Raw genomic sequence first — 5,941 nt, 5'->3', positions numbered from 1 at the left:
TCTTTGCTTTCAAGTTTCAAAGTTTATTCGCCACATGCACAGGATACAACAGGTGTAAAACAGCACAGTTACATTCTTACCTTGAGCTCTTTCCAACAATGCAGTAATAATCATAATAATATAGATCATAGAATAAAAAATACAAGTAAGAATAAAACCCAATAATTACGATGAGCGCTAAAGAACACCAGAACGGAAGTATTTACAGTATTTACCTTATTCTATGTGCAGGGGTGCTGGAGTGGTTGAGGTGGGTTTATACATAAAAAGTGACTGGTAGTAGGATATACATGTAAACAGGAGTAATGTGACCAGTTGCAGGATAAATACTAATGATAATGGCAATCAATAATCAATGGACAGCAGCGTAATGGAGTAATAAATTGAATCAATTATTTTAGCATAGGTTGTGTCAGTGGGTAGAGTAGAGACCTGTGAATGGGCATAGAGTCAGTGTGGATAGTCTGTGTGAGAGGGAGAGCAGTTAGTTAGCCATTTAAGTCTTATGGCCAGGGGATAGAAGCTGTTTAGGAGTCTGTTTGTCTGAGCCTTGATGCACTGGTACCGCCTGCCGGATGGGAGCATGGAGAAAAGTCCATGTCTCAGGTGGCTGGAGTCTTTGGCAATTTTTCAGGCCTTTCACAGATACCGCCTGGCATGTACGTCCTGGATGGCTGGGAGCTCGCCCCCAGTGATGCGCTGGGCCGTCCGCACCGCCCTCTGTAGGGCCTTCCGGTCGCAGGTGGTGCAATTGCCATACTAGACGGTGATACAGTCAGGATGCTCTCAATGGTGTAGTCAGGAGGCTCTCAGTGGTGCAGCTGTAAAAGTTTGAGGGGCCATGCCAAATTGTTTCAGCCTCCTGAGGGAGAAGAGGCGTTGCCTTCCTCACAACTATTCCGGTGTGAGAGGACCATTTTAAGTCCTCAGTGATGTGGACACAGAGGACATTTGAAGCTCTTGACCCTCTCCACTGCGGCCCCGTCGATGTGGATGGGGGTGTCCACGATCAGCTCCTTGGTCTTGCTGATGTTGAGGGAGTGGTTGTTGTCCTGGCACCACACTGCTTGTTCTCTGACCTCCTCCCTGTAGGCTGTCTCATCTGCGTTGGTGATCAGGCCTACCATCGTCATGTCGTCAGCAAACTTGATGATGGAGTTAGTTGTGCGTGGCCACACAGTCATGGGTAAACAGGGAGTACAGGAGGGTGCTAAGAACACTCCTCTGGGGTGCCCGTGTGTTGAGGGTCAGCTTGGCAGAGGTATTGTTGCCTACTCTCACCACCTGGTGTCAGCCCGTCAGGAAGTGCAGGATCCAGTTGAAGAAGGTGGTGTTAATTCCCAGGGTCCTGAGCTTGGAGGCCACTATGGTGTTGAACGCTGAACTGTAGTCGATGAACAGCATTCTCACAGGTATTCCTCTTGTCCAGGTGGGAGAGGGCAGTGTGGAGTGCAATTGAGATTGCATTGTCTGTAGATCTGTTGGGGCGGTATGCAAATTGGAGTGGGTCTGGGATGATGGAGGTGATGTGTGCCATGACCAGACTTTCAAAGCACTTCATGATTACAGATGTTAGTGCTACAGGGCAGTAGTCATTGAGGAAGTTAACCTCAGAGTTCTTAGGAACAGGAATGATGGTGATCAGCTTGAGATGTGGGGATTACAGACCGGAGAGGTTGAAAATGACATTTACATTTACATTTTAGTCATTTAGCAGACGCTCTTATCCAGAGCGACTTACAGTTAGTGAATACATATTATTATTATTATTATTATTTTTTTTTTTTTATACTGGCCCCCCGTGGGAATCGAACCCACAACCCTGGCGTTGCAAACGCCATGCTCTATCAACTGAGCTACATCCCTGCCGGCCATTCCCTCCCCTACCCTGGACAACGCTGGGCCAATTGTGCGTCGCCCATGAGTCTCCCGGTCGCGGCCGGCTGCGACAGAGCCTGGATTCGAACCAGGATCTCTAGTGGCACAGTTAGCACTGCGATGCAGTGCCTTAGACCACTGCGCCACTCAGGAGTTAACTCCATGAAGATGCCTGCCAGCTGGTCTGCACATGCTCTGAGAACACGCCCTGGAATATCGTCTGGCCCCGTGGCCTTGCGAGTGTTGACCTTACGTCGGCCTCGGAGAGCGAGATCACCCAATACTCTGGGATGGCAGGGGCCCTCGTGCACGGCTCTGGGTTCTTTTTGTCGTAGCGTGCATAAAATGCATTGAGTTCATCTGGTAGAGAGGCACCATTGGATAGATCATGGCTAAGTCTACCTTTGTAATCCGTAATGGACTATAGCCCCTGTCACGTGTCGGCCGTCGGAGCCAGTGTAATAGGATTCCACCTTGTTCCTATATTGTCCTTTTGCCTGTTTGATGGCTCTGCGGAGGTCGTAGTGGGACTTCACGTACACGTTTGTGTCCTCAGTCGTAGCCTCTGGGTTGGCTGTGATAGCCCTGTGTGCGGTAGCTCTGTTCTTTATTTTAGCGCACACCTCTGTGTTAATCCAGGGCTTTTCATTGGGAAATCAGTCTTGCCTTTGCTGTGTCGGCCATGTGTACAGGCAGAAGGACATCCCTGCTAGTGAACTGATCCTCTGGCAACCAAAATATCAAATCAAATGTTATTTGTCACATGCGCCGAATACAACAGGTGTAGACATTACCGTGAAATGCTTACTTGCGAGCCCTTTAACCAACAATGCAGAGTTTTAAAAAGGTAAGTACTAAAACATTTGCTAAATAAACTTAAGGAAAAATAGTAACACAATAAAATAACAATAACTAGGCTATATACAAGGTGTACCGGTACCGAGTCAATGTGCAGGGGTACGGGTTAGTCGAGGTAATATGTACATGCAGGTAGGGGTAAAGTGACTATGCATAGATAAACAGAGTAGCAGCAGCGTATGTGAAGAGTGTGAAGGAATGTGAATGTATTTGTGTGGCGTCAATATGCATGTGTGTGTCCGTGTGTGTGTGTGTGTGTTGGAGTGTCAGTGTAGTATGAGTGTGTAGTTAGAGTCCAATGAGTGTACATTGAGCCTGTGCAAGAGTGAGTGCAAAAAAGTATAATAAATCAGAATAAAATAAGGGGGTCAATGCAAATAGTCCGGGTAGCCATTTGACTAACTGTTCAGCAGTCTTATGGCTTGGAGATAGAAGCTGTTAAGGAGCCTTTTGGTCCCAGACTTGGCGCTCCGGTACCGCTTGCCGTGCGATAGCAGAGAGAACAGTCTATGACTTGGGTGGCTGGAGTCTGACAATTTTTAGGGCCTTCCTCTGACACTGCCTGGTATAGAGGTCCTGGATAGCAGTTGCGATACCAAGCAGTGATGCAACCAGTCAGGATGCTCTCGATGGTGCAGCTGTAGAACTTTTTGAGGATCTGAGGTCCCGTGCCAAATCTTTTCAGCCTCCTGAGGTGGAATAGGCATTGTCGTGCCCTCTTCACGACTGTGTTGGTGTGTTTGGACCATGATAGGTCTTAGTGATGTAGACACAGAGGAACTTGAAGCTCTCAACCCGCTCCATTATAGCCCAGTCGATGTGATTGGGGGCGTGCCCTGCCCTCCTTTTCCTGTGGTCTACGATCAGTTCCTTTGTCTTGCTGACGTTGAGGGAGAGGTTGTTGTCCTTGCACCACACTGCCAGGTCTCTGACCTCCTCCCTATAGTCTGTCTCATCGTTGTCTGTGATCAGGCCTACCACCGTCGTGTCGCCTGCTAACTTAATGATGGTGTTGGAGTCGTGCGTGGCCATGCAGTCATGGGTGAACAGGGAGTACAGGAGGGGAATAAGCACGCACCCAAGGGGCCGCCGTGTTAAGGGTCAGTGTGGCGGATGTGTTCTTGCCTACCCTCACCACCTGGAGGCGGCCTGTCAGGAAGTCCAGGATCCCTAGCTTAGTGATGAGCTTGGAGGGCACTATGGTGTTGAACGCTGAGCTGTAGTCAATGAACAGCATTCTCACATAGGTGTTCCTTTTGTCCAGGTGGGAAAGGGCAGTGTGGAGTGCAATAGAGATTGCGTCATCTGTGGATCTGTTGGGGCAGTATGCGAATTGGAGTCGGTCCAGGGTTTCTGGGATGATGGTGTTGATGTGAGCCTTTCAAAACATTTCATGGCTACAGATGTGAGTACAGTAGTCATTTAGGCAGGTTACCTTGGCGTTCTTGGGCACAGGGACTATGGGGTCTGCTTGAAACATGTATTACAGACTCAGTCAGGAAGAGATTGAAAATGTCAGTGAAGACACTTGCCAACTGGTCAGCGCATGCTCTGAGCACGTGACCTGGTAATCCGTCTGGCCCTGCGGCCTTGTGAATGTTAACCTGTTTAAAAGGTCTTACTCACATCAGCTACGGATCACACAGTCGTCCGGAACAGCGGGTGCTCTCATGCATGGTTCAGTGTTGCTTGCCTCGAAGCGAGCGTAGAAGGCATTTAGCTCGTCTGTTAGGCTCGCATCACTGGGCAGGTCGTGGCTGGGTTTCCCTTTGTAATATGTGACAGTTTGCAAGCCCTGCCACATCCGACGAGCATCAGAGCCAGTGTAGTAGGATTCGATCTTAGTCCTGTATTAACGCTTTCCCTGTTTGATGGTTAGTTGGAGGGTGTAGTGGGATTTCTTATAAGCGCCGGAATTTGTCTCCCGCTCCTTGAAAGCAGCAGCTCTAGCCTTTAGCTCAGTGCGGATGTTGCCAGTAATCCATGGTTTCTGGTTGGGATATGTACGTACGTACGGTCACTGTGGGGACGACATCATCGATGCACTTATTAATGAAGCCGGTGACGGATGTGGTAGTATACTCCTCAGTGCCATCGGATGAATCCCGGAACATATTCCAGTCTGCACGGTACCAGCAGGAGAGTCAAGCCAGAGATCACAATGGATGACAGGAAGATCTGGAAGACACATTTTTCGTGCCGTGGTCCCCAGACGACCAGATGATGATGTGCTGCAATCATTCAAGTCTTCAAACAGAGTAATACACAATTCACTAACTTTATTTTTTAGCAAAATAAATATTTACAATATGATATTGAACACTTTAAAAGTAGCATGGCACTGTACAATTAAGTTGAATTAAAATGCATATGCTGTAAGTACACTCAAAATATAATACTTTTAAAATAAGGCGCAAATGTCTAGAAAATAATAATCAAATAATTATAATAATTATAAAAATAATAATCACCCCTTGATGTACAGTGTAAACCACCTCAGTTTTACCCCCACCTGCTCCCATGCTCTTTAGCCACCTGCTGCTGCAGGGTCCCACATGGCCCAAAGGAGGGGGGGGCCAGGTCCCCTAGCTGGCGGAGGGACTTGCACATGGGGCAGGGGTAATCAGAGAGGCCCTCGATGTCCTCGAAGGCCAGGTTGACGATCTGGTCTGTGCAGGTGTCGCAGTAGAGGTGGCCGCAGGACAGGCGTTTCAGGCGGGCTTTGTAGGAGATACAGCACTGGCAGTGAGGCAGGTCTAGCCCCAGGGAGAGAGAGCCAGTCAGGGAGCTGCTTTCCAGACTACCTGCCTGGCTGGAGCTCAGCTTGCCTGGAGACCTACAGAGGGGATGAGAAGTTAGGAGTTGGACTCTGGGTAAGAGGTGTTTGGTGATGTGCAATGGTATAGCATGTATAGACTATACAGTGTAGTCCTGTGTAGCTCAGTTGGTAGAGCATGGCGTTTGCAACGCCAGGGTTGTGGGTTCGATTTCCACGGGGGGCCAGTGTGAAAATGTATGCACTCACTAACTAAGTCGCTCTGGATAAGAGCGTCTGCTAATTGACTAAAATGTAAAAATGTACACTGAGAATCTTTGAATATGAATTTAGCCCAAATAAATGCTGTGGGGCAAAATGGTATGTAATAGAATCATATCAGTATAGAAACGATCAAGTGTTCAGCAACCCTGAATAGAAAACATAATA

The sequence above is a fragment of the Coregonus lavaretus genome (assembly GCF_964263955.1).
Source record: "Coregonus lavaretus genome assembly, chromosome: 13".
Classification (NCBI taxonomy): domain Eukaryota; kingdom Metazoa; phylum Chordata; class Actinopteri; order Salmoniformes; family Salmonidae; genus Coregonus; species Coregonus lavaretus.
Note: the sequence above shows the minus strand (reverse complement) of the source record.